Raw genomic sequence first — 11,291 nt, forward strand, 5'->3', positions numbered from 1 at the left:
GTACATATCCTTGATAATGTTGTAACAATAACTGCCAATATTCATATTCAACAGTTTTAATTTCAAACCAGTCGTGTGTATTATTTACACTATCAAAAGCGGAAATCAATGAAACATGTATAAAGCCTACCTTCTTTGGTATTACAATATTCATCTCTCAAGGTTTTTAAGACATGATCAGCAGTTTGTGCATGTTTTGTAAATCCTATTTGGGAATTATGAATTAGATTATTCTTCCGCAAGTACAAATCTAATCTGTCATTAAATATAGAATTGAATGATTTACCAATGCAGCTTGTTATGGTTATGCCTCTGTAGTTTGCTGGGTCATTGGGGTCATCAGCTTTATAAATTGGAGAGATATAATCATCGGCCCATATATTTGGGTAACCCCATTTTTAAAACAGGTAATGCATAGTTTTCTCAAACACGGGATTCAGTAATTTTGACGACATTTTAGCATTTCATTTGAAATTAGATCAAGCCCAACTACTTTACCTAACTTGAGCTTTAAAAGTGCATTTATTATTTCTTTATCTTTAATTTCAAAATCAAGTTCATTAAATATGGCTTTCTTTTCTTTTCCCTGTAGAATCTTTTCTAGCTCATTAAGTCTATTCTGAAATGTGTTATCAGTATTAGAGTGCAAGTTTATAAAATGGTTGACCCAAGTCTCGGAATCAATTTGTGAGCATGAAGAGTTCCCAGTTTTTGCTGATCCCTCGATATCATTTACCAGTTTCCAGTAATGTGTAGGGTTGAGTTCCTACAGACTGAAAAACGGCGCGACGTTCCCACGTGTTTGTATTGCGATATATATCACGGCGGGTGTGACCGGTCAACAGGGGATGCTTACTCTTCCTAGGCACCTGATCCCACCTCTGGTGTGTCCAGGGGTCCGTGTTTGCCCAACTATCTATTTTGTATTGCTTGTAGGAGTTATGGGATTGATCACTGTTCGTTATCTTCACCTTGCATTGTAAAGGGAAAGGTGTTATACCTTTTCGAGAAAAGTTATTTCCTTCTTCCATTGATGGTGTGGCGGTGGACGTTAGAGAAGGTAGTTCGTTCGGAATGCGGAACTCGCAGTTACTGGGATGCAAAGAATACCATAATAATTTGAGGACTGGGTTAGAAATAGCACGATCTGGAGGACCAGGAGGCACACTTGGTGGGTTTTTAAGAAGCCCATCAGGAAATACCTTATTTATCACGTGTGAATACGTCCTTATACCCAACCGATGCCTTAGCAGGAGCTTCCCAGGGTTTATATTCTTAAATGACTGTTGGCAACACTGCAATTTCATTAATGTGATTCAACCAGCACATCATACAGGGCCACCCATTGGACGAGTAGAAACCACCATCTTTGAACATAGTAATCCGGGTGTCACCAGTGTTGATGCCGCTCTTGTGTCTATCTAAGATGCAAGGCGTTTACCAATTGACCCTTACATGACCAAGCAGCCACTTAACAAAAGGAACCTTCGAAGTGCCGGTGTTATAGAGCCAGACTTCCCCCCATAGTGAGACTTCCCCCCGGAAGTCTGGCTCTAGAGTGGGCCTTCCCCCAGGGGGGAAGGCTCACTCTAGAGCAAGACTTCCCTACAGAGCCAGCCTTCCCCCCGCGGGAGTCTGACTCTAGAGTGAGCCTTCCCCCTGCGGAAGTCTGGCTCTAGAGTGAGCCTTCCCCACGGAAGTCTTGCTCTAGAGTGAGCCTTCTCCCCGGTAGCCTCGCTCTAGAGTGAGCCTCCCCCCAACAGACGTGCTATAGAATATACCTTACCCCCAGGGGGAAGACTCACTCTAGAGTCATAACACACTTTTGAAGTCTCGCTCTAGAGGGACACCCCCGCTTTCATCCCCTCCTATGCAAACTATGAAATAAATTTTAGTTTATCGGGCAGGGAATTACTTACCTTTCTACCTCTCTACCTACCTACCTATACCTATATATCTACCTACCTATACCTATATATCTACCTACCTGCCTACCTACCTACCTACCTACTTTTTAAAAAAAAATTATTTTTGTATTTTCAACACATTTATGCATACAAACATTTAAACTGTATAATCTACACTCGCTCATTCACACTTGCAATTACTCTGTGCACCTTCTGTATCAACAATAACAGTGAATTGTATCAATGATATATACATGTATAATATATACATACACACACATAAATATATATACACATATAAACATACATATATACAGATACAAAGATAAAGGCAATTATTTTATTTTTCATATAAATGTATTATGATTTTCAACAAACTACTTGTCCATTATATTATCAAACAATGCCCATTTACCAAGTATTTTGGATTTGCTATGAAATACATTTTGACAATATTTTTCTAAATTTCTATAGTATTTAAACAAATTAATTGCATCTGACAATTTGGGTTTTGAGTCCCGTGATCTGGAGTAATAAATGTGCTTTTTTGCTAACAAAAGAAAAATTTCCAAACAACTTCCATCAATATTGCCTAGTAACACACTTCTTTTTGTGATTTTATAACCTTTTACAAATGCATTATACAATTTCACAAAATCTCTCCAGAAGGCAGATTCTGTACATACACCCAGTTATAAAAAATATGAGTGACTGTTTCTCTTTCACTTTTGCAAAATAAACACAAGTCATTATCTACAAGTTTAAGTTTGCAAAGGAAAGAGTTTGTAGCTACATGTATATAACACATAAGAATACGGTATTGAAAATAAATTAATTTTGTTTCTTTTGTGCATAAATAATGAAATTCCCAACATTTTTTGAAATAGTTTCAATGAGATAAGCTTCCCACTTCTCTCTTTTAAGTTGTGGGGCTATGAACTCCTTTTCCTTCAAAACTTGATATAAAAATTTAACATAAGAACTAGAGTTCATTTTCTGTACAATACACTGATTTGGACTCAACAATTCATGCATTGTTTTTAAAATCAGCAATTTGTCTTTTAATTTCAATCCCAAGGTGTAATAACTTGCATTCCCAAAGAAGAAAAAGATAGACGCTATATAAAAAATTGGCGACCAATATCATTATTAAAGTTGATTACAAAATTGGTTTTAGTGCCATAGCAAATCGTTTAAAGAAAGTACTAACAAGTATCATAGGTGACTCTCAGAAGGGTTTTATAAAGGGACGGTTTATTGGTGAAAACACTCGTTTTTGTGATTTGATTGACTATCTAAAAAAGGAAAATCAGCCAGGATTGTTATTATTATTAGATTTTGAAAAAGCGTTTGATTCATTGGAATGGGATTTTATTTTAAAGGCACTCAGGTCCTTCAATTTTGGGGAATCTATTGTAAAATGGTTTCTTACTCTATACACCTCCAGTACCAGTTGCATAATTAACAATGGAAACTTATATAAATTCTTCAGTCTTGAACGAGGCTGTAGACAAGGAGATCCATTGGCACCATATATCTTTATTATTACAGTAGAATTGTTGGCAAAAGCACTTAAAGAAAATCGAAATATTAAGGGTGTAACTGTGGCTGGAAAAGAAAATAAATTAGGCCAGTATTCGGACGACTCTTTTTTAACGTTAGATGGCAGTGAAAAATCACTTAGAGAATCTATGAGAGTTATTGATATGTTTAGAATGATTTCTGGACTACGTTTAAATATTTCAAAATCACAAGCAATTTGGTTGGGGAGCAAATCAGGTTCGGCGGAAACTTTGTGTAATGATCTGAAAATAAAATGGGGAAATAGCAATTTTAAGCTCCTCAAAATAGTGTTTACAAAACATCTGGAAGACATGACTTTATGTAATTATCAATCTAAAATCAATGCCATTAAAAATTGCTATGTTTGTGGACTAAACGGGATTTAACTCCAATAGATAAAATCACAATTATCAAAACTTTAACACTCCCAAAACTCATACACTTATTTTCAGCATTGCCTGACCCATCTAAACAAGTACTGGAAGAGTTGAATAAAATATTTTTTTTAATTCATTTGGGGATACAAGGTAGAAAAGTTGAAAAGAAATACAATTGTGGGTAATTATGATAAAGGGGGACTAAATATGGTACATCTGGCATCTTATATATCTTATATTAAGCTGAAATGGGTCAAAAGGTACCTTGCTGATGTTTATTCTTATCTAGCATATTTATGGTATCTTGTGTTTTCATGTTTTATATGTTCGATCAGGACAGGTACAGCTTTTAATGTTTTATTTATTTCCTATGTATTATGTGTATAACATTCTGTTGTAAGGTATATATGCATTGTAAAGCACCTTTGAGCGTACATAGTGTATGAAAAGGGTGCTATATAAATATGGTATTATTATTTTATTTATTTATTGTTGATAATGAGGGTATATGGCAACATATGTTGCATATTATTTTAAATCTTAAAAATGTGGATTTCATTTTTCACCTAACCAAAGAAAAACTTAATGAATTTGTAAATCATATTGACAATGTGTTTTGGAAAGATGTGTTTAAAGCTCTATCAAGAGTTAAAAAAAGTTCTCTTTCTGTTACAGATTATTTGAATTTAGATATAAGAAACTTTGTTGATGTTAAATAATGGAATTTTAATACAAACTGGGTAGACAGAGGCATTAAGACCTTGAATGACTTAGTTTTGCAGAATGAAACATTCAAATACTTTACTGATGTAAAAGATATGGTTGGTACAAAGAACTTTTTGAGCTATTATTGTCTTATTTCAAAAGTACCCTACCTACCAACTTACCTACCTCTCTACCTGAAGTTGTACACGTTTAAAAGCATAACCGATATTTGTACGCAGATGAGAAGAAACATAAATTCGAAATTTCCTCATTTCGTTTTTCAAACTTCTAAAACTAACCACGCCATAGGTATTGTGTGGGTCAAAGTTCAAGGTCTATGGGTAAAACAAAATGGCTTATCAATTCCAATGTGTTTTATTCACTGTTGTCTTCTCTTGAGTTTGATGAACGGCTTAAGCAAAATCATTTAATGCCCTGCTGAAAAAAGTCCTGGTATCTAAACAATCTCTATAAAGTGATAGTAGTTTACCAGGAATAAATGGAGGGGGAAGTCCTGCTATGGGGGAAGTCTGACTCTACAACTAGTGATAGAGTAGGTCTTCCCACGGGGAAGTCTGGCTCTAGAGTGAGACTTCCCCGGGAGTTCTCCTGCTCTAGAGTGAGCCTTCCCTCAGAGGGAAGGCTCACTCTAGAGCCAGGCTTCCGGGGGAAGGCTCACTCTAGAGCCAGACTTCCGGGGGGAAGTCTCATTATGGGGGAAGGCTCACTCTACAACACCGGTACTCATTCTATATAGTGATATGATATTGTTTCGCTCTATATGTTTAATGTGTGTATAGAAGTGACAATTGCAATTTAAACAAGAGGTACTGTGAGCAATGCTCACTAAGAATACCCCCCGCTCACCCCAATCTCCCAAAGGGTGTTGTTATTAGGTATAAATTACCTCTTTCCTGAGTGTAAAAATACGGTTTGCCTTTGTATAAGAAAATAGAAGATATAGTCCGAACACAAATCCATGGCATAAACCTATGATTTTGACCTTGAGATCAAAGGTCAAGGTCATATAGAGGTCATGAAGGTACCTGACATATCGTCTCATGATGATACACTCATGTGTCAAATATGGTATACCTATGTCAAAGAACAAAGAAGTTATGGCCCGGACACGAATCCATTGTAAAAAAAAAACCTTTAATTTTGACCTTGAGGTCAAGGGTCAAGGTCATGAATGTACTCGACACTTTGTCTCATGGTGATCTACCTGTGTGCCAAACATGGTATGCCTAAGTCAAAGAACAAAGAAGTTATGGCCCAGACACGAATCTGCACAGACATACAGATGGACGGACAGACGGACGGACGGACAGACAGACAGACAGAGTGATTACTATATAACCCCCTGAACTTCGTTCGGGGGGTATAAAAATCCAATCATCATAAAAGCATTTTCAACTAGAAATACATGGCTTGGTAATGTTGTGCACTTGACTTTTAAAATTAGAAAAAACCCATATACATAAAATATGACTGAGCAACACTTCATATTCGATATTCTAAACAAACTGTATTTGATTACAACAACAATGAATCAGATTGTGAATCAATAGCTTGATTGTACATGTACACACATTTCCAAAACTCAATCTGGATTCTAGAAACCAAGGATCCACCTTCAATGTGACTTTGCATAATAATTTTATCTTGCTTATATTGTAAATTGAATATATTTAAGAAATAAGGTATCATTTAAAAATATTTATCGGGATATAAATACGGGTTGGTCACGTGATCAAATTCCATAAAGCCCGAAGGGCTTTATGGAAAATTTGATCATGTACCAACCCGTATTTATATCCCGATAAATATTTTTAAATGATACCTTATTACTTATATTTACATTTTTGGTCGGTAACATTGCTGAATTGTGTTAACAACACGTTTCCATACATTTCAAATTGTTGACGTCCACAACGAAGCGTCATACTAGATGTTCAAAATGACGACAACACAAAACAAAGTTCTATAAAATGAAGAATTGTTTTAATTATTAAGACGCTAGAAAACAAGTATATCAACATATACTTATACATTGACTCTGGAGTATATAATGGAAAACTCTTCCATATGTCTAATTTTAGGGGGTGGGGGAATTATGATTTAAACGGGGATGCGCAGTGTTACACTTAAAGTTGTGATGCGCTTTGATTTTTGAAAAGTGAAGACGTTGAAGACCGACTTTGAAATATATTGTGTGGATATTACGGAGTTAATAGAAGACTGAGATGGAGGAACATGAAGAACAGGGCAGCAGTCGTCAGGTGTAGGCAAATCATTTATAGACAGGACAGAGGACGCAGCTCAGATGAATCTCCGGAAAGAACTGAACATCGCAGAGAATGTGGAACTGCACGAAGGTAAGGGACGTGGATATGTAATTGTTGATAAACATGAGCTCACTGAACGCTTCTTTTGACTCGATAATTTTTTGTAATAGGTTTTTAACGACGCCTCGCTTCGATGTCCCGACATAAACTTGGAAACCGACATCAAGCACTATGGCTGCTGTGGCACGGAAGCAGTGTGGTGTGTAGGTCTTAATGCACTTTGACGACTTATCGGCCATACATCCTGTGAATGACCTTTTTGCTAAAGCCTAACGTCATCGTCTAACAGTAGGTACAATTCCGCATCATCGATGACCAGGGTGAAGTTGTAGCAGACGAAATTTTAGACATACATTAGGCCTAGTAGGCTAGTAACTAAAGACATTGTTTACAGAAATACTTTTATCAATTATTGATGAAAGTCCACTGCTTGGAATACAAATAAAACCGTAAATACATTTTGTGATGTTGATTTCATCTATTGAAAGATTTCTGTAGTAAGTGAGAGCGATTGCTAGATGTGTATTGCCTTAGTAAAAGTAGTACCTGTTACATACTTTTAACAAATGTTCATACGCACAGCCGTGACCTCTGTTGACCCCGTAGTAGATTTATCCAGAAATAAATACGTATTGCTCGTAATAGTGTTATGTAGGAGAAAACAGTTGCAAATGTAAATATATATATATATATATATATATATATATATATACGTGTATATATATGAGAAATACACTCTCCTCCCCGATTAAAACCAACAACAACAAAACACACACACACACACACACACACACACACACACACAGAGAGAGAGAGAGAGAGAGAGAGATGCTAGGGCATGCTTCATTCTAGGTTGAAAGTGTTGACTAAAGCATTGTATTTCGTGGATCTGGATATCAAATACGAATTTAATTTCTTGCAAACATAGACGGTTGCTTGTCTTTCTTTAGATTCCAATTTTGAAATTGACACTAATTAATTGTGTATTTATTTTTTCGTCGGGATTTTCTGACAGTAACCCACCTAAATATTCATCAGGGGCAATAATTCCTCAAATGGATGAGCCATGCATTGGGCACATGGTAATCAAATGTGGCGCCACAACAGATCTCACTCACGGTGTCCTTGCAATGGACGGTGCGGGGTATTCAGAATGGAAAATCAGGAGTTACATTTGCCAGGTATCCTGGGTCAACAGAGTCCGAGAATTGTCATGTACCATCAGTATTTGATAGAATTCTTAGAAAATAATCGATTTTTTCAAATGGGGGATTCCGGAAGTTTTGTTTTCATGCAAGATGAAGAGATAAGTGCATTGGCATGGCTATCGGAGATACGACACACGGCGGTTGTATTGTCACACCTATTGAAGCGATTCTGGATTCTCTGGGTATTGGTTACGACGGCAACACATCACCATTTCTACCGTTCGATTCCGGAGATGATGGTGATGATGAGAGTAATAGTGACGGTGGTGACAGTGATCATCCCGACGCCGGTCCGTCTGGAAGGAAGCGCAAAAGATATCCCAGAAGAGAAAATAGAAGAGGAAAGCACCCGTCGCTTTATCATGAACAAATGGATCATCAACAGTCTTACGTCCATTACCTTAGCCATGATACTATTATTAAGGTGTCAGGCGAAGGTCATGTTTTTCATCAAGTTGAAGGTGAAGAGATCATACAAATCGCTCCCCTACCAGCTCTTGGATTTGGTTCACTTACTGACAATCCGGAAAGTGTATATTTTAAGAAAACCCTTCACGTTTACACCTATAAAAACTACATCCTAAGATGTATCTTTCCAAGTGTTTTAATAGCCATAATGAATGCACTCATTGGCACCGAACACTACCTTTCATTTCTATCAACATATAATACTTTAAAGAATACATCCACGAGAGTAAACCATGGGAAGGAAATCAAAGAGACACCTGATATAATCGATAAGAGTACCACAAATGACAACAAATCATAGTCTCACAATATGGCCCGTTTTCACAAAAAATCTTATGATTAAGATGACATTTTTTCAAGCAATACAATTCTTTTGTCATTCTTCACTGACATATTTCTGAATGTCAAAAAAGTATATACATTGGTGATGAAACTTGACTTTTAATCGGGTCATAGTTGTACTCAGTTGAGTATAAGGCAGAGACAAAACTTTTATCGCAGTAGTACGGTTTCATTTTGAAAATGTCCAGGGATTCTGAGGTTTAGCTTTAGTAATTAAAAAAAAACCTTCTGTGGATGATAAAGTTATGGTAGAATTTCAAAATATAAAAATATTTTTTCCTTTATTGCTTTTACATAAAGAACATAATTTGGTGTCTACATTTCCTATTTTAAATAGGAATAAATTTACAGTTAGAATGTGGTTGTTAATTCTAAAATGAATTGCAAGCACCGGAGTTTAGATTTTTGTATCTAGATACTGTCCCGTTGTTGAGAATCTCACTAAAAGAGATTTCAAAGAATATTCCCCATTTAATATTCCCTAATCTGGAGGACTGTAAATTTGGTTTGTTCCCTATTTATTATGCACACTTCCCTATGTATTATGCACACTTCCCTATTTACTATGCACACTATCTTTTTTTATTGTTTTAATTGCTGTTATTTGATATTGATAAGATATCATAAGCTTATGAAGTCATACCGAGATTGAATTGTTATATTTGAAATACATTGGAGGTATCTGTCCACAGAGCTTTCTTAAAGTCCTTTTTTAACAACATTTATATTTTTGCCCTAGAATACAATCAATTTTGATTATTTTATTTTCCATCTGTATGTAACTTAAAGTTGTAGATAAAATGATAATCTTTTGGTTTATGACACGAGCGCGCGCGTGGACATGTATTATAGGATTTCACATTCTTTTAAAACAATTTATCGATATGTAAGCTCTTGACATTTTACTCACAAACTGAATTGTGTGAAAATTGTTTAATCCTCGTAATTCCACATTGTCGGAAACCCACGGTCGGTCGTGCAAAAGAGATGCGACCGACCTTGTTTTTCCGACAATGCACAAATTTTGCCATAAAGAATCTACATATATGCAAAATATGACAACCCTACCTTAAACAGTTGAAGAGATGTCATTAAATAAAAACTGGTTGCTTGCAATTTCTTCAAAACAGGTCATACTCCAATGTCAAGGTCACGAAGTTAGACACTTTAATACGAAAAAAAGTGTTGTCTCTAGGAATGTATGTATGATATATGATAGTCCTATCACTATTTAAAAGTTAAGTGTAAGCTTAAAGTTTTGAAATTTAGGTCAAACTCAAAGGGCACAAGGTCAAAGATCATGCATGAAATGTAAGGCCTTACCATAAGAAATATTATACAAATTAATAAAGTCCTACTTATATACCTATATTAAATGAATTAAGTTTTCTTAAAAGTAGGTCTGACTCTAAAGTCAAGGTCATAAGGTTAAAAACTTTGGTTCAAAAGAAAAGGTCATATCACAAAGAATAGTCATACGAAATCCCTATCGCTTACCACTCAAACGTGATGAGCCAGTTCAAGTTTGGGACAGACAGGCAGGACAAATCCACACAACTTAGGAACAGCTGCATTTCGATTTGATTTAGCGTGGCCCTGCTACTTTTGAAAATAATTTGTTTGAATGAATTCCATTATAATTGAAACTGGAAGCTTTCTGGTCACAGGAGGCTGTAATGAATGTTTGAAGACATGTTTGGACACAGGTGTAGTGGGAAATATGGTGTTTTTATATCAAATTTTTGAGATGAAGATGCTAGAATACAACAATATAAGGCCGCGTGCATTTTGTTTGCACCGTAAATCAAAGGTTTTCATGCACATCTGCAGCTATATTCCCATATAAAATTTTGACCCCCCCCCCCCCTATTATGGTCCCACCCTACCCTCGGGGACCATTTTTTAACAAACTTGAATGTGCTCTATGTAAGGAAGCTTTCGTGTAAATTTAAACTTTTCTGGCCCCATTGGTTCTTGAAAAGATTTTTAAATGACCCCACCCTATATTTGACAATATTTTTTCATGCAGGAAGCTACACATCTGCAGTTTATATTCCCATATAAAATTTTGACCCCTATTATGGTCCCATCCTACCCCCGGGGACCATTTTTAAAAAAAACAAACTTGAATGTACTCTATGTAAGGAAGCTTTCGTGTAAATTTAAACTTTTCTGGCCCAGTGTTTCTTGGAAAAGATTTTTAAATGACCCCACCCTATATTTGCCTTTTCTGATTATCTCCCCTTTAAAGGGACATGGTCCTTCATTTAAGCAAAAAAAAATGCCCTTCACCCAGGATAAATTGTATTAGTATGGTTGAAATAGGTCCAGTGGTTCTGGAGGAGATGAAAATGTGTAAAGTGTACAGGCAGA

The 11,291-nt window shown here is 36.0% G+C and overlaps 1 long non-coding RNA gene across 1 annotated transcript; it reads left to right on the forward strand.

The window, feature by feature from the left end:
• Positions 1-6,511: 6,511 nt before the first annotated feature.
• Positions 6,512-7,361, forward strand: LOC130048209 (uncharacterized). The gene is made up of 2 exons (XR_008797067.1): positions 6,512-6,930; positions 7,011-7,361. It is a non-coding gene; the product is annotated as an uncharacterized LOC130048209 (long non-coding RNA).
• The last annotated feature ends 3,930 nt before the right edge of the window (positions 7,362-11,291 follow it).

Source organism: Ostrea edulis, chromosome 7 (genome assembly GCF_947568905.1).
Source record: "Ostrea edulis chromosome 7, xbOstEdul1.1, whole genome shotgun sequence".
Taxonomy (NCBI): domain Eukaryota; kingdom Metazoa; phylum Mollusca; class Bivalvia; order Ostreida; family Ostreidae; genus Ostrea; species Ostrea edulis.